Source organism: Pinus tabuliformis, chromosome Q (genome assembly GCF_031772625.1).
Source record: "Pinus tabuliformis cultivar Carrire ecotype Pingquan chromosome Q, CPIR1, whole genome shotgun sequence".
Classification (NCBI taxonomy): domain Eukaryota; kingdom Viridiplantae; phylum Streptophyta; class Pinopsida; order Pinales; family Pinaceae; genus Pinus; species Pinus tabuliformis.
Genome location: NC_142296.1, coordinates 205,164,442 through 205,184,128, shown reverse-complemented (window position 1 = coordinate 205,184,128; position 19,687 = coordinate 205,164,442).

Genomic DNA, 19,687 nt, shown 5'->3' with positions numbered 1-19,687 from the left:
AACTATACATGGGGATTTGAATAACATCTTAGTAGCATATTGTCACACGCTTACCCCAACAGGCCTGTTAAATTGGGTAAATATGGGAGGATGGAATTACAAGGTGGTATTAGAGCTAGGTTTCATTCTCTTTGGGTGGTTTCTTGTTTTGTTATCTTCGTGTGGTGTCTGGTTTTTGTTCTACTTGTGTGATATCTAATACCAGAGAGTGGTATCAAAGCATGGTTCAACACATGGTCTGGATGGGCAGAATGTGTTTTTCATGCATACATGTCAATTGCATATGTGTTCATTATACTTGTGGTCTATGTGCTTGTTATGTATGCATGGTAATGGTCAATGTTATAGTTGTGCTATCATGTAGAAGTTGATGATGTTGTTGTTGGGATGAGTTTTTCATGAGTGCATATCAGTTGTATAAGAATTTTTTATGCATGTCGGTGTCTATATGTTGTTATGCATACATTTTCATGGTTATGGTTATGCATGCATGGTAGGTCAGACATGCATCATGGTGGTCATTATGTAGTTTGTTTCATCATTATGTAGTTGGTATATTATAATGTTGATGCGTTGGTTGAGATAGAGTGGGAGATGCATATCATTAAGGTGACGTTGCATCACTAGACCTCAGAGTGAGAGCAGGTCATCATATAGGTTTGGTGGGTATGAAAGTATGTGTTTTAATGATTGTTATATAAATTATGGTTACAAATACTCTTGTCATTCTATCATTGTTGTGGTTACATGTATGATAGATGCTAGTTGTCCAATGTGATCATGTGTACATGTGTTAGTTAGTCATGAAGGATAGTAAATTTTTATTATATGCATTGGGTCATATGCATGATGGTTATGGTCATTGTACTTAGGATCTTGATGTTGTATGTATCATGCTAAATTGGATTAGCCTATGTAGATGGTTAGGGTTATGAAAATTAGGTTTGAGTTGACCCATTGTGATATTGTGTTGTACTAATCTAGACAGGTTATGCATCTGTGATTTTTATGCATGAATAACGAATGTTTATTGAGTTTATGATGTGAACATGTTAGCCAGTTACTATTATGGATATCATGACCTTATTTATGTTTGAGTTAATATGTTGTGAAGTTACATCGTGCTAATCTAGATTGATTGTGCAGACAAGATAGCCTCCCCTGAGATATATTAAGGTACGAGTTTGCTTATGTCATCTACATGGCGCTTGAATGTTTGACTATGTCGTCTATTTAGTGTTTGAGTGTTTGATCATGTTTTCCATTTAGTGTTTGGTGTCTATTATGTCATATATTTGTTGTTTTAATATTTGATTGATTGCATGATATGAGTATGTGTCTATAAGATTTCATGAAGTAATGACCTTGCTTTAAGATGGTTGTGTCAACACATTATGTGTTGAGATAGATGATATGTACTTGGGTGTAAGTAGGCGATAGTTGTAAAATTATGTATTATGACTGATGAATCTAAGTTGATTGTTGAATATGACATGCTTGTTAGACATGATAAAGGTTGATTTCAAATTAATAGATATGTTGTCTTGATCTTTGGGACATGTGGCTAACATGTGTGTTTAATTACAAGGCAGCATGCTTGGCACAACAAGGTAAGATAGCTAGTATATTGTATATTTATTGATGTGATAACAGTTATGTGTTTATGGAAGTATGATACAAGGGATTACTGGCAAGAGAGTGTCATGAAATCTTGAAGAAGGCTCATGTTGAGCTTTCCCTTGGAAGCATTGGGAACCATGGGGATTTAGTCATGGTGTTTGTTGCTAGTATTGTGACTTTGGTATTTTTTTATTTGTTTACGCTTGATTAGTGGTCTTGATTGTGTTTAGTGCATGATCCTGCCACTTTGTTTGTGGTGTCGTATTGTAATGTTTTTCATGGTTTTCTTCTTGTTTGTTCTTAATCTTGTCTTTTATATTTTGAGGGTCTTGGGAATTGGTTAGGAAAAGAGGAAAGTTAATGAATCTCATGGAGACTTGTGTTGAACCTAGTAGGTAACGAAAGACTTAGATGAATCTTGGTGCATGAGTAAGGGAAATTGAAGGCAAGAGTATGACAGCCAGTTGGATTGGTTGAGTCCATTGGTGTAAATGGATGATAGCAGGACAGTCATGAAAAAGGCAACTTGAAAGGTAGATTAAATGGATTTGAGGCGTCAAATGCCTTGGCTAAGTTGGGAATTGTTGTTCTCAAATTTGTGCATGATTGTACATGAACAAAGGAAATTCTCTTAACATAAACCTTATGATATCTGGTAATTGTGTTATGAGTATGATTATGTTGATGTTTATATATGCATATATGTATGTATATATGTATGTGTGTCATTGACTGACATGGTTATTAGGATCATTTTGTGCTAGTGTTCACACACACATATATATGCAGTTGTCTGACAGGGTCGCCAGGTATCATGATTGTTTTATGCTAGTGTTTTGTGTGTGTGTGTGTGTGTGTGTGCTAGCTATTATCTGAAACGTTCGTTAGGGAAAATGATTGTTTTATTCATAAGTTTATATTTATATATGTAAGTATGTATGTCATTTTCTGACAAGGTCATCAGGGATCATTCTTGTGGAGGAATGATTTCTTATGCAAGTGAACGACATAAAGAGGTTCCTGGTCTTATGAGGAATCAAGTGGGAAGAGTAGCCCTGACAAATATATGAGATCAATATCATGTGGATATGAATTGATATTATGTGATTATACTATGTCTATATTATGGCAGGTATGCTGAGGGTTACATTAGCGAAATGAAAGAAGTGTGATCTGTGGCATGTTGGAGCAAGCATAGATGATGGAAAGACACTACAAGCAAGGTTTCTTGGTAGAGACAGTGTAGTCTCTGGATGTGCAGTACTACTATTGTGTATATTTTGTACATATTGTACATGTTGTACTTGTGATGTTGTATACAAGTGGTGTTGTGTATATATGGTGTGGTGTACATGTCCTTTATTCACTGTTGTGTACAGATGGTGTTGTGTGCATGTTGGATATGTAGTGTTGTGTACATATGGTCTTGTGTGCATGTTGGATATGTGGTTATGTGTACATATGTTGCTTTTTGCATGTTCCATATGTGGTGTTGTGTACATATTGCGTTGCGTGCATGTTGTACATATGGTGCTATGTACATGTGATGTTGTACATGGGGTGTTGTGTCTAGGTGGTGTTATGTACATGTCGTGCATGTGGTGTTGTGTACACGTTGTGCATGTGGTGTTGTGTATAGGTGGTACTATGTACATGATGTACATGTAGTATTGTTGTACATGTGGTATTGTGTGCATGTTGTACATGTTGTGTGACGCACGTGTGGTATTGTGTTCATGTTGTACAATTATTTTGTGTACATGTGGTACTGTGTATGTACATTTCATAGTTGCGGTATCATGACGTGTGTATTCATTGTGTTGTACTCTATGTATGTATATGTATTGTGTTGTACACCAGGTCTAGGTGTATGTATTTTGTTGTGTTGTACACCGAGTGTAGGTGAATGTGTTGTGTTGTACACCAGATGCAGGTGTACGTATTGTGTTGTGCGTCGGGTGTAAGTGTATGTGTTCTGTCGTACACTAGATGTAGGTGTATGTGTTGTGTTGTATGCCGGGTGTAGGTGTATGTGTTGTATGTCATATGTAGGTGCATGTATTGTATTGTGTTATATGCTATGTGTGGTTGTATGTGTGTGATGCACACTATGTGTATGTGTATGTGGTTGAAGAGAAGACACTAGGTGTTTTTTAGGTGTGGCAACCAATCTGGTGTGTGTACAAAGAGGACAAGGATAATGATAGAAATATAAGGATCGATTGAAGGATAAGTATCAGTACTTTATTTTAGTTTTAATTATGCATGTGATCTATGACTCTGATTTATGATGGTACATGTGATCTATTATTTTGATTTATGATGGTTGCATCTTGAGCTAACCGGATTATGTTCAAAGAACTAGTTTGTCTTGTTATGACATGAAGTAAACACAATTGTAAGTGTACCTCGTTGACGAGCTACCAATGAGGTATAATTTGGATTTATTTAAATTTGTTTTGAATCTAATGGGAATTATGTGCTTGGTACAAGAAGGCATGGAAAAATACACGGTTGGGGTGGTTTGAATTGGTTGTCAAGGAATTAGCAACAACAAAAAGGAATTGGAATAGGTGATAGTATGTTGGTAAAGTACTCAAGAGCAGGGCCATTGTGGGGCACAAGTACCCAATAGTGTCCATTGATTTCCATGAGAAGACTATGACTGGTATTATGGTTTTGCGGCAGAGATATGCCTTGGTGTTTGGACCTTCCAATGTGAGGAAACCTTTGCCAACTTGGAGGGTGAGTGACTGCACTGAAGGGGTGACCTAATTGCCCAAGGGACTGAGTAGTAGAGAAGGGAAGTTTGGGAATCGATTTGTTTTGGTCATTAACATTTCCAGATGGAATCATATGCACATTAGAGTCTTCCCTGGAAAAATGAGTCGGTAATTGTTCACTAAGAGAACAAGTGGCACAAGATTGTAGTGTTGGACATTGGATGTAGATTTGATTTTAACATTGGATTCTGGACTTCCTAGGAAGGAGGTGAATCCTAGTATTACTTTGAGGGTGGAGGTGTGAGCCTTTGGATTCCCTTGTTGCCGAAGAAGGCATCGTATCCTTTTATTTGTTGGTTAGCTAAAATGTACATATGTGTATATGTGTGTATCATTGGAAAATTGTATCAAGAAGGATTTATAAAGCTCCATATAAAATATGATTATTTGTTGATTGAAGTAAAACTATGTTATAAAGCTCGATTAAACGATATGATTGTCATGTTTTTAGAACGTTGTTCATTGTAAATACTACAATGAGTTGGGTTATAAAGCTCCATGGGCGATATGTTTTTATTTTCAGCAGTTTTGCTGGTTATAGGTGTCATTGAACAATGAGGATGGTGTTCCCTCAAGGAGAAGGGTTTTGTAACATCCTCGGCTAAAACTTCATGTAAAAGAAATATAATACCAAGGTCATGGGACATGTATTCCAAGCTAAATATTGGTCAAAACATCCTAGTGGTGTTCATTTCAATTATTATGGCTAAACGAAATTGGAAAAGGCAATGGAAAAGGCTTTGAAAAGGCAAAGTGGCATTAATTGGAATTTTATTTATGAAAATAAAAGAAATTAGGAGAAAAGGAAGGTGAAAGGTCACAGGTTGCATGTTAGGAGAAAATTGAAGGAAAATAATGGAAAATGAAGAAAATAGAGGCCTCATTAATAAAAAGGCTTATGAGGATCAGTTCACAAGATTTTTTGGAAAATTTTTTGGAGGAGGTCTCTATCCATTCTCTCTCGACACACTTAGAGAATTCTCGGAGCACTCTAGCATTGGATCAAGGAAAGAAATGGAAGGAAAAAGAAAGCAAAGGCAAACAAAGATCAAGCAAGGATGAACAAGATCAAGCAACTACATTGGGATTACTTGTAGGTATCAATTTTCAAGTGTGATTTCCTTGCTAGATTTGGTATGCATGGTACATGTGTGTGTATTTGGTTCTCTTGTTGTCATTGGCATGGGTTTTTCCAGGTGTGACAACGATTTTCAACCCTGCCTTGCCATTTTCGAATAGCCATGGTGTGATGTGTTCTCTTTTATTTTCTGAAGTTGGATTTCCAGATGGTTTCGAAATTGAAGAAGAACACAAGGCCTAGGAATCCCTAGACCGGAGAAGGTGGGATTGCGTAAAGTCAAATTTTGTGTACCTCAGTGGTCCTATAAATCCTTGATCAGTGAATGGAAGGATATATGTTAAAGCCTAGAGGTGTATGCCCTTGATCAGGCCTAGGAATCCTCAATTGGTGAATGGGGGGATATATGGTAAAACTTGGAGGGTGAAGCCTCTATTTGCCTAAGAATCCTCGACTGATGAATGGCAGGTGATCCGGATCTCTTCAATTATTGAAATTAACCAAGATCTTTTACTTTTTTTTATGTTATTAGAATTGCATGTGAAAGAGTATGAAAACCCACATGCACATACTTTAACAAAGAGGAAACATGATGACAACCAAAAGAACACACAGAGATTGATCCCTCAACCCTTAGGGAATCTTTTAGATCCCTCATGATTCCACAAATATTCCTCTCTACAAGTTGACTGAACATCTATTGCACATATCCGAAAACTGACCATGCCATCAGACTCTTGGCAAAATTTTGGTTCATTTGAGTATAACTTGGCATGAATATGATAATGTGAAAATTTTCCCTCCAAGGAATATTTTATATTCCTCCCTCATTGTGCATGGAATGTTAGGTGGAATATTCCCTTGGAATATTCTCAATCTCGGTAACCATGTGCGCAGGGTTCCAACTCTGGGTTCCACGGACTGGTTCCTCTCTATTGAGTGCTCTACCCCCGTTCAAATGAAACTCAAATTTTATATAAAGTCCCAGATGGAGTTTACAAAATATGCCCCTCTGGCTAGGCAGTTATGACGTGAATGTTAAGGCATTAGCCGGCAAGTAGGTCGGTGATTCCAACCGCACCCCCACCCATTTTAACATGTGCTATTTATGGAAATTTTTGGCGTTGTATTATTTTTGGGGCCACAGGTTGGTGGGCTAGCCCAATAGGCTAGGGCAGTTCGATCCCCACCGGCCCCACATTGTGTGGTGGTCATTTATAATGGTCGGTCATTAGCATATGTGGCAGGTTGGGTGGCAGGTTGACTAATTTGGAGACTTGCCCCGATATATAATATATAGATTTTTTTTGTTGGGGTTGGCAAGAGTGGTGAACTACCATCGGTCCCTTATTTTTATATTTTTATAAAATAAGATGGACAAAAACCCATCAGCAGATTTTAAGGGTCACTGGAAAAATCAAATAGGCAACAAATTCACCCATTCTAGCTGCCAGAATTTGTCATCGGTAAGTGCCAAATTGTAGCCTCATTAATGGTCACCAAATTTAGTGGCTTTTGCAAAATTCAGGTTGACCTCCAATTTTAGTAGACCTTCAAATTTAGTTGGTGCCCCTACCAAATTTAGCCAATTGGCCTAGTTTGACCAAAACTTTGATTCGCCATAGATTTCACATATGAGCTCGGATTGAGGTGTCGTTTATGTCATTGGAATTATTGCGACGAGTTCGTATATCTGACCTTAGGTTCATTACAATCCAATAACTTTTATTTTTCATCTTTTCCTTAGCCCTCTTGGATCTCTAAGTGTCTTTGGAGCCACGTGGATCATTCCTCCCCACTAAGGAGCTTTTGGACCTCCAAAATCATAAACACAATCTGCAATTTGATGTACTTCCTCATAAGCACAACAAGTTCCCTAACAAAACACACTTCCTTCTCCTTCACCTTTGTCCTTTAGAGCCATAAGTGATGAACCAACACCAAGGCTTTAAACATTTTGTACATATTGGAAAATACATGTTCAATTACATGACCTATCATGAATGAAGAAAAAACCATACTTTCCAAGAGTTTATAACACACTCTTTCATCAACTTTACATCATAATTATAATAGAAACCAATACCCCAACTATCAACAAAAGGCTAAAAACATCATCATGTTGAATTCATGAGTGATGGAAAACACTTCACTTTTACAATCATTTCACCACATGTGATTTACAAAATGCGGCTATAAAAAGCTACTATCTCTAATAACTCTGTCTCTCACTCAACAAAGTGAATGGCCTTCATTTTGGAGCTACTTTTCTTGTTCAACAACTTCACTAGTTGGTTCCTTCCCAGGTTCTTTATCCTTCTTGAGACACTACTTTGGATGGAGCCTCCAACATGTCGCTCTCTAATGTCCACCTTTGTTGCAATGACTACAAAAATTCTTCTTCTTGCAAACAAGCGTAACCTTCTTCCTTCCTTGATGTGGAGAAGCATTTTCATGTCTCACCCTCTTTCTTGCTGCCATTATTTTCCAACACTTGGAAACTACATGGTTATACAAGCTACAAAAGCTACATGGTTTTCTATGCCACAACTTTTCTTCACAATTAATAATATGCATGTTGATAACAACCAAAAGAACACACACAAGTTGATAATGGATTTTACCCAGTGTGAGCTATGTCTCTAGGCCCGATGTCAAGAGTGGGGAGGTTGTTTCATTAAATGCAGCAAGATGATGATGAGTACATGGTAAATTCTTTGCCATTACAAGGATAAAATCCCTCAACTAGAGTGGCATGTCTCTCCACGAGGTGTTCTCCTATAGGAACTCTCACTCCCATGGGCCCTCCTTTAGCTTGACAAGATATCTAATTCTCTCATGAAGTGGCATTCAATTATCCTCCAAAAGAATGTAAACAAGGATCTCAACATCAAAAATCATCATCTCAGTAAATCAAAAGAAAGACATAGCATCATTGCATCATATACCTCCACTTCCAGGGATGGCCTGAAAATACATAGCTATACTGAAGAAATGGAATGCACCATTGAATTTATGGCATGAAATCATGTCAAATGATTGTAAACTTGCCTCCTTTCTGGCACCATCAAAATATAGACCCTCTGAAATCTCAAAGATTCCTTCTCATTGGTGGACTGGAACTCTACTACTCAGATGACAAATCTGACTTCACCACTATGTTCCTTGTGAAAACTGAGTAATTTGAGTATAAATTCGGCCTTGTTCTGAAACTATTAAAATTTGACCCTTAGGAAATCTTTTAGATCCCTCATGATTCCACAAAGATTCCTCTCTACAAATTGATTGAAGATATGTTTCTCATATCTAAAAAACGATCACACCATTAGACTCCTAGAAAAACCTAGCTCATTTGAGTATAAACTTGCCATGAATCTGACACTATGAAATTTTTCCCTCTAGGGAATCTTTTAGATTCCTCCTTGATTTTACATGGAATATTCTATGGAATATTTTAGGGAATATTCTATAGGAATATTTAGGTAATATTCCATAGGAATATTCTTTGTCTCAATAACCGTGCACACATGGTTCCAGTTCAAAGTTTCTTGGACTGACACGCTTTCTTGAGCTCTCTCCCCCAATTCACAAATGAAACTCAGTTTTTATATAAAGTCTCAGGAAGAGTTTACAAAATATGCCCCTCTGGTTGGGTGGTTATGGCATGAATGTTAAGGTGCTCACTGGCAAGGAGGTCGGTGGTTGAAAATGTGCCCCCACCCATTTTAACATGTGTTTTAGTGGCAATTTTTGGCGTTGTATTATTTTTTGGGTCGCTTGTTGGTGGGCCAGCCCACCGGGTCGAGTGAGTTCGATCCCCGCCAGCCCCACATTCTACGATGGCCATTTATAATGGTCAGTTGTTGGCATATGTAGTAGGTTGGGTGGCAGGTGTGTCAATTTTGTGACCCACCCCCATATATAATATTGTTTTTATGTATTCATTGGGGTTGGTCGGGGCGGTGGCCTAAAACCCCTCTCTTTTTTTATATTTTATTTTTATTTTTATAAAATAATATGGACAAAAACTCGTCAACATATTTTAAGGGTCACTGGCAAAATTAAAGAGGTGATAAATTCTCCTCTTCCGACCACTAGAATCCATCGTCGATAAGTGAAAAATTGTATCCTCATTGGTGGCTGCCAAATTTAGTCAGACCTCCAATTTTAGTAGACATTTGAATTTAGCAGACCTCCAAATTTAGTTGGTGCCCCTACCAAATTTAGCCAATGGGCCTAGTTTGACCAAAACTTTGACTGGCCATAACTTTCACATACAAGCTCGGATTGAGGTTCTGTTTGCACCATTGAAAATGTTGCAATGAGATATTTGGCTTTACCTTGGTTCCACTACAATCCATAAATTTTAATTTTTTAGTTTTTCATGAGCCCTCTTAGATCTTTGAGAGTCTCTTAAGCCACCTGGATTAGTGGGATATACAGTAAATCCTAGTGACTAGGAGACAAGAAAATTTGTCATGGTGTAGGTGGAGAGATATGGAGGTATCCATACTTGTTTACGGCCTAATGATTTGTTGGGGATTGCAGTAAAGCCAGAGGAAACCTAGTTTGGTTTTTTTGTGAGGCCCACATTCATGCTTGGAATATGGCACGGGGGTGATTGGCTTAAAGAAAGATTTGGTTCAACCCAATATATGCTCGAGTGGTTTGTGAGAGTCCCAGACCTGGTTGACTTATGCATTCATTAATAAGAGCTTTTTCTCCTTCGTATTTCATTTTTAAATGTACTGGTTCATTTTTGACCTTTATGGTTTTTATATCCTTCTTATTTCTATTGGTTATATGATGGTTAAGAGTATGTTTTATGATAGAATTTATATATGGATCTTATCATGTTTTGATTAAAAAATGAATGAACAATGCATATGTGACATAATAGATGATAATGCGGCTATTGTGATAAGGAAATAATGCTTCTTTATGAATCTCAGATAAGTATGAGACCCCTATGCTCAAATATTTTATTATGACTTGTAGATTACATATTTGTGATATGTTTGACGAAATGTTGGTCATGGCTAGTAGGGGTCATATCAAGCACTTGTACCAATTATTGCATTAGTAACCTTACACATATTTTTATTTATCATTTCTAAGAGTTTCATGAAGTTCTGGGCAGTGGCCTGAGACCTAGCCCTTAAAAAGTGGCTCGGAATCTGTGGTCGTTGGCTCAGAATGTCCTAAAAAAGTACACAAGCACTAGCATGTCTTTTTGTGGGAGCGACTGGATGGCCTTAGTCACATTCATGGTGTTATAGGCCATTTTCTTGCATCTGGTCAATAGGCCTTCAAACGAGACCAATTCACATCGTTCACCATATTTCCATCATCCCTACACAAAGCCCTAAGCCTGACTCTCCCTAATCCCTAAGTTTTGCCTAAAAGAACCTTGTTTCAGTCAATTTAAGGACAAATTCGCCCTACATAACTAAGAAAATATGTTTCAATGCACTCTCTCCTTCTCTCAAGGTGTTATGTAGTGCAGCCTGCATAACTGTGGGGGTGCATTGATTTTAGAAATTAGGAAAAAACAAATTAAATCTTCCTCTTCCAGAAGTTTCCAAAGGTTGTTTCAACCATTTACCTTGGATAAACATTAAAATCCTATAGGTTTCCACCTTGGAGAAATCACCATCTTATCCCTTCAACTCATCTTCCCATCACTTTTGGATCTCAATCCTAGATTGGTAAATGGACAAGAATTCATGAACTACCTCTCATTCCCATATATTTACCTCATTCCACAAGCACCTATTTATTTTTTGGTTGGATTTTGGAGAGTGATTATTCCCTTATGTTTTTGTAGTGAGTGGTCATCATCTCATGCATTTAGGGTGATTGGAGGTGCTTATTTTGACAAGGAAAGGACAAGTCAACAACTTGGAGGAGCTCTTCTACAAGATCAACTGCTACTTATGGTTCCATTTATATTAATGCAAATAATTCATTTTTTTCCTATATGTGATGTTATTATTTCACATATTTCAATACCATGTTGATCTATTGAATGAAGTATTTAGATGATATTTCATAGATCTCATTGTTTCTTGGCTTGGGTTATCTGACTGTGTAGGTTCTAATTTTGGCATTCAGAGCTAGAATTGGAGCTTCCAAGATAAAGAAGGAGCGAAGTGTGCGAAGGGTTTTAGGTAGACCTCACCCTATCATATATTTACTTTAAAGAAAATCATTGATTTCGCATCTCTCTATTGTTCTAGGTTAGCCACCAACCTAAGGGAGACACTTTTGTCTACAATCGTAAATACCATATAACAAATTGGTGACTCCACTGAGGAATGGAGTATTCCCTTCATGGTTTCCTTATCCATGGTGTTTTATTACCTACTTGAAAGACCTTTGTTGTATCATCCAACACCAAACATACCTAGGAAGTTTCATTGAGCCTTTTTTGCAATTTTTGTGCTAGAATCCAATTTCCCAGGCCCAACACACCTCATGTGCCTTTGACAAAGCATTGCACCTTACCCTAGCCTACTCTGCACCAGCATTGCAATGTACTGGTGCCTCTTATGCACAAGCATTGGCCCCTATTTTTGCATGAATTTTTCCTTGGTTCTTGGGCGTCTCTTTGGTCAGCCTACTTCTAGTTTAACTTCCCTAATTTTTCAGTGTCTTGTGGTCTCTCTAAAGCCTCCGTTTGGTTTTCATTTGTGTTGTTTTTCTTTACTAAGAATTGGTTTTGATTTTTATTTGTTCTCATCATTAGGTCATTTACAAACTAATTTCATTTGATTGTTGGTCACTTGGATGAATTTTTGTTCTAGTCCTCATTCTGAAAAGTGTAATTGAATTACTAATTGAACATTTTCATCTTAGTTTTCTTCATTTCGAAAATTAAGTGCGGTGAAAAGAAAAAAAATTCATCGGCATTTAGGGTTTTTCATGTGCATTAACATAGGAACAGTTTCATCAGAAAGGAAATTTCATCTTGCATCTTGTTTGTTGCATATTTTGTGCTACATATTGATTGTTTCTTCCCTTTCTTAGCTAGATTTTCATTGAAAAAGAAATGATTTCTATTTTCTCATGCTAGATTTACATTTTAGGATGTTCAGGTAACATTCATGGTAAGCCCTAAAATTAAAACATAATCAAATATAAACAGTCAAATTTATTGAATCAACCTAAGTATCATTTGTAACATTAATGCAAACATTTAGAGGTCTAGGCTAGAGATGTGTTCCGACGTCATTAAACATAGGAGTTGTAGTTGTTTTCTAGTGTTGCATCCCGTGGGTGAAATCGCGTTCCACATATGTAAGTGTATAGGATCGTACTCCACCTACCTTTGGGTATATTGATGGCTCTCCATGCATGTAAAGTATATGGGAACACTATCACCGAATGATTATGCATTAGGCAACACTAATACAAACTACACTCCCACGTACCATCGCCTATATTTTGGGAGTCCTTAATAGGTTGTTATCCATTCATAGGTAATCAAGTCATCCTCTTTGTATATCGTGATACACCAAACACAACATTCAGGGAGATTCTTGCACGTATGTTAAGTCCTTGGTTCGCCAAGGTATATATTGAAGTTCATGGTTGCTTGGTAAACCTTTATGCCTAGTTACCCCTTTGTTTTCTTTGTGTTTCTAATTTATAAAATCAATTAATTGACCATGGAACAACATCCTCCCCATGGAAAAAATCCTTAGTGGATCTTAGGTTGAGACTAATGGAAATAGTTCCAGAGTCTACCAATCAAGGGAACCCCTCTGACAAGAATCCTAGTCCTTTTCCTTCTTTTGGAAATATTGGTGCTCCTTATATGGCAACATTGTCCCTTCCTAGATTTACCATTGGTTTTTTAGTTTGGTTATTTTTGACCCCTATGGTTCCGAATGTCCAAATTTCTTCTCAACCGAGTTCTCCTCCACCTAAACAACATCAACCTCATGTTGATCCTAAAGTTGACCCTTTGCCTTCTTCACCTATTGTTTCTTCATCCCTTTCTTCCTCTTTGCCTAGTGAAAGTCTTGATTCTAGTAACTAGGAAACTAAGAAGAAGAGGAAAGGGAAGAAGAAGAAGAAGAAGAAGAATAAAAATAACCATGGGGAAACCAAGCAACCATTGCTACGGATGCAACTAGTATGGAGAAACCTTCCAATTATCCCTGCAAATTTAAAATCCCTTGCATGTTATGTAAGGGTGACCACATTCTTAGATGTTTTCCTGGTATTCCCAAGGTATTAAAAGTGTGTTCTACAAGCTCACATTAATGTTTGTCGTCAGCTTCTGGAGATCATGCTAGTGACAAACTTTCAACTAGTGATAATAAGCCCCATGGGGAAAGGGTAAAATCAAATTTCCTTGTAAGTTATGTGAAGGGAATCATGTTATTCACCTTTTTCCTTATATGGATGAACCCTCAAATGTGTTTGAAAATATTATAGCTTCTCAACCATGACTTCTAGATGGTAATCAGAAGCTTTCTCCCAATCCTCCACTAGTTGATGAAGTGATTGATCAAAATCCGTCTCTAATCAACCCCACTGTCTCTGAACGTGAATCCCATGAGTCTGTTCCTGATCAACCATTGGTTGAGAAAATAGTTGACTCGATTCCACCTTCAATTGATCATATCTTTCCCATAGAGAGTGAAGTTCATACCGCTCAGGTTCTTCCCATTTATTTAGGTTCCAATGAATACGGGGGAAGTCCTCCCATTCCAATGGAACATGGGGGAAATCCTCCTATTACCACAACAATGGAGAGCATTTCTCTCGTTCCCATAGCACAAGGGGGGAATTTTCCCATCCTCCAAGTTGTATGGTCACTTCCTTTGATTGGAGTCGACTGGTGGGATATCATCTTCCTCCTTATGTGCCCTTCCAGATCATAGTACAAGCTTATAATTTGGTCATACCTAGCACTATCATAGATGAAGGAACATATGTTAGTATTTTTTCCTCAACTTCTTGGAAAGCTTTAGGTTTTCCACAGTTTGTTCCCGTTACACAGAATATGTTGGATTTTAACAAAGGAACTAGTTAATCATTAGGGATCCTTCCTAAGTTGCCTATTACTTTTGGAGGAAAGGTTGTCTGTATCGATGTGATGGTAGTAAGGCCATTTGGATTTTAATTTACTCCTTCGAAATGACTATGTTTATGTCGTGGGAGCTCTTGTCTCTTCACTCTTTCATGTGATGTGTTTCCTGCATGAAGGAAGAATCATGACTATTGACCATCTTTCATTTGTTGGTCCTAATTTGACTCCCAATAAAAAAACATCCCTAAATGTTCCTTATGTGCATGTGGTATCTCCCTCACCACAAATTAATTATGTGGCAACCTATTCCATCCCCACAACTATTGACGATCTAGTAGACAATATGGTGAATCATTTACTAGGGGCATTGGAGTCTGATCTTTCCATTGTATCCCTTCCAGAGAGTTGTTATCCCATGTAATCAAAACCTATTGGAATCCATGGCCTCTTGGTAGTCATGATCAATATTCTTTGGAGTATATTTCCTTTTCTTTTATCAAGCTCCTTAAAAAATGAAACAAGGTTCCTGGAGCAGATTTCCTTTTCTTAGTTCCTTTTCTGGTGTGATGCTCGTTTAAAAATGAATCAAGATCCTCGTAGCATAGTTCCTTTTCTTGTGTCAAGCTTCCTAAAAAATGAAACAAGGTATTGGGCATAGTTCTTTTTTTGTGTCAAGCTCATTAAAAAATGAAACACGGTCTTGAGCATAGTTTTTTTCCTATGTCAAGCTCGTTAATCCCCTTGCAATTAGAGTCTTTGATTAGATCTTGTAAATTCCCAGTTAATTCTTTCACTTGATCTCGTAAATGAACCTTCATTCCATCCACCTGTTAGTACCTAGTAGTCTTCTTAGGTGCATGAAATGAAGCTTGGGGGGAATTTACCTCAGAATTGAGTCATTATTATGGGGGCATGCAAACTTATTTCAAGCATAGTTTCCCATGTTTCAAGCTTGCATAAAAATGAAACAAATTTCAAGCATAGTTTCCCATGCTTCAAGCTTCTATAAAAATGAAACCATTCCCCTTTTATCCCTTGAGATTTCCATTTTATCAGCTTATTTATGCCATATGAGCCTTTCTTTTCTCATTCCATCATCACCATCTGCTTGGCCGATCATATGCTTTCACTTGGTTGTTTTTACCCTTTCCTGAGGAACTGCTGCGATGAGTGATCTATTTAGCCAGCCGTTTCACCTTTGCGTGTTTTAAGCAATTACATCATTATCGGGACCAGTTTCTACCTTTTATACCACTCGTTCCTCCAGGAAGATTCCACTTTCAACTCTTTTCCGACTCCCAAAATATGTAAATATTTTCAAGCACTTTTCTTTTCAAACTTGTAAAAGTAAATGAAAAGATGTCTACTCAATATAAGTTTAACCCTCTTCCGGACTAAGATAGACTAGTTAAGAAAAAGGAATACCTTAGTCAAACATGGGTAAGAGGTTCTCTTGGGTATTTGTTTCTACCTTTTCGGACCTAAGGGACTACCTACGAAAAGGGGCATTTGGAGTTTTCTTTTTCTCCTCTTTTTCAAACTCTCTAAACATGAAAAATATGTCGATTTTTACCTTCACTAGACTCGTTAAAACATCAAACAATGATGGACTTGTCCAACATGACGAAGTCGAAACACTCCTTCTCAAGGTTGGTTAAATATACTCAGAGGGATTCATCTGAAGCACAAACTTACAGATCATGCATATGTTATCCTCCTCAAGCTTGTTAAAAAAATAAAGAGGTACTGACTAGTATGGTTGGGGAAATTGGGAAAACAAGGGATTCCATTTTGTTAATGGCACCAAGTCACTCTTAAACATGACACTCTCCCACTTCATCTCTGTGGCTATTGGGTTGGGTAATATTCTTGTCTTTTCATTATCGTGCCATTTTGAGAGCCTCCATTTCAATTTTGGGTCAATGCTACCAACCCCATTCAGTGTTGTCATTGTGCTCAAGAGAAGTCATTCAGTTGATCTTGGCAATAATAAATATTAAGCCTTCATTTCATGTTTACATTTCCTGATCCAATTCCATGTCAACATTATTATGATCATTTTTTCTTAATCATGATACCTATTTCATGTCATTGGTGGGGGATACATCAAAGCCCTCCCGTGACGGGAAACTTCCTCTTGACACTAGCACATCATCTAGGAATATTTGACTTAGAAACATGCCTTTGGTGCCTTGGTGCTTTCATACATCAATGGAAACTTTTATTTCTCTAGGCGACAGGTTTACATCAATGGCCTTCAACCAAAAGATTCAGTGTGGTGTTCAACATCAATTCAATTATTCACACCATATAGATTGTATTATTGTACATTGAGAACCATTAACATCATCGGTGGTTTCTCTCGCATCTGTTAATGGCTTACATCAGTAGACGATGATCAGATGGTGTCTACCATGTTCAACTCCATCTCAATGATTCACATGGTTAGAATCGTACATTGCTTGGTCGTGTGAACAATATAGAAGACCTAAAATCTAGTTTGATCCATTTGAGTTGCGATTTCAGGAGTTATACAAGGATCATAATGTATGATGGTCGTGATCATATAAACAGTCATCCAGTCATGGATCCACTAGTTTCATCTGTGGACACGTATTTTGATCATTGTACATGTTATGTTAGCTCATGTGTTGAGTATGGGTATTCCTCCCTGATTGTCCTTGATCTCGACTTGTCACAACGTAAATCGCTTTAGTCATCATCTATCATTTCTAACATTGCACTTTAGGGTGGAATCTTTTATAGGCCATTTTGTTGCATCTGGTCAATAGGCCTTCAAACCCGACCAATTCACATCCTTCAACATATTGTCATCATCCATACACAAAGCCCTGAGCACGACTCTCCCTAATCCCTGAGTTTCTTCCTAAAAGCACCTTGTTTCAATCATTTTAAGGACCAATGCACCTTGCTTAACTAAGAAACTATATTGTATTACACTCTCTCCTTCTCTCATGGTGCTATGTAGTGCACCTTGCATAACTGTGGCGGTGCATTGGTTCTCAAAATTCAGGGAAAAAAAAATATCAAGCTTCCTCTTCCAGAAGCTTCCAAAAGTTGTTTCAACCATTTACCTTGGACAAACATTTCAATCCTATCTAATTCCACCTTGAAGAAATCAACATATTATCCCTTGAGCTCATCCTCCCATAACTTTTGGATCTCAAGCCTAGTTTGGTAAATGGATAAGAATTCATGAACTACCTCTCCTTCCTATATATCTACCTCATTCCACAAGCACCTGGTTATTTTTGGTTGGATTTTGGAGAGCGATTATGCCCTTATGCTACTGTAGTGAGTGGTCATCATCTCGTGCATTTAGGGTGATTGGAGGTGCATATTGTGACAAGGAAAGGACAAGTTAACAACTTGGAGGAGCTCTTCTACAAGATCAACTACTACTTATTGTTGTAATCTTGATCCATTTTTATTAATGCAAATAATTCATTATTTTCCAATATGTGATGTTATTATTTCACATATGTTAATACCATGTTGATCAATTGAATGCAATACTTAGATGATACTACATAGATCTCGTAGTTTCTTGGCTTGTGTTATCTAACTGTGCAGGTTCTAATTTTGGCATTCGGGGTTGGAATTGGAGCTTCCAAGCTAAAGGAGTGAAGTGTGCCAAGTATTTTAGGTAGAGATCACTGTGTCATCTATTTACTTTAAAGAAAATAATTGAGTTCCTTGTCTCTCTATTGTTCTAGGTTAGCCACCGACCTAGGGGAGATACTTTTGTCTGCAATCGTAAATCATGTATAACGCATGGCCTTTTATGGGAGTGCCTAATGGTCCAGATCAGTAAAATTACAAGTTGTCTCAAGGGTTAAGAACCTAGAAGGGTTGGTTGACTCCTGAAGGATCTGTAGCTCCTGAGGAAGGTCAAATTGGTTTGGCTTTTCCAACTCCACTTCCCAAACAGTACATGGGGATCTAAATCACATCATATTATCCTCTCATCACATATTTACCCCAGCAAATCGGTCAACTTGGGTAAATGTGGGAGGAGGGTGTTACATTCATAGTGAAAGTGGCATTCAACTTGATACCTACTATGGAGAAGACATGAAAACTTACTATAATCTTTTTACGCCCACAGAATATGCAAATAATGATTTCTACATTAGATGGGTTGATCGCGACATGAGAGGCATCATCAAATCTTGGTGTCCAGAGCCTTCTAAGTTTTTCCACCACCCATATGCAGTCTATCCCACCAAGATTCTTAGATATGTATATCAATATCTTATTTCCATGTGATATCAATTGCATGGGCGGAAGAATGTATAGGTGTTTATGGAAAACTGGATATACATGCTCAATATGGTGGTTACGCATGGTAAAGCTTTCAATTGGTAAGATATGTTGTAATTTGAGTTGCAGTGTCATGTGGGGCATGAAAAAGGATCTTTGAAGGTGAATACAGCTCCAAAATTCTATATGTCTAAATTTATTTTAGATGGAATCGTTGCGTAATATGCTTTCCCAGGAATGTATTGGAACTAGACCCCTCGAAACAAGTTCCCAGTTTGCTTCCACTGTAGAGTGTTGTTAGAATCAAGCTTCAAAGTTGCATATGACATATTCGTTTAGCACTTATTTGTAGTCATTTTCTATATGATATTCGAGATTGATCCTCCTTACATGACCAAACAAGTGAAGGAATCACTACAAGATATCACGTATTTGTTTGCATTTCCTAAGGGCACATAAATTTGATGTTCCAGATGTCAGATCTCCCCTCATCTGAATGCCATGATATGTGACCAATGAGGCGGTTATGCAAGAAGTAGCATATAAATTCGACAAGGAGTTTTCAGGAGTCTTCCTCAGTGGAAGAAAGCCCCTTGACTCTCCTCAACTTTCAGGATCAAATTGTATGAACTAAATAGCAACAAGATGGTAGATGAAAAATATAAGATTTGGATCACTATCACTTCACAACTAAAGACTTTCATGGATATGATTCCAAGAGACTGTGCAAGCAACATTGTGAAAGGATCATTTTCAATTTAGAATATTCATCAATGTCCATAGCAAAATATGAGAAGGTGAAGAACTAGTACAATGCAATTTGAAAGACACATATAGGGATGGAGGACAATTCACTCGAAGATCCATTAGCTCAATATA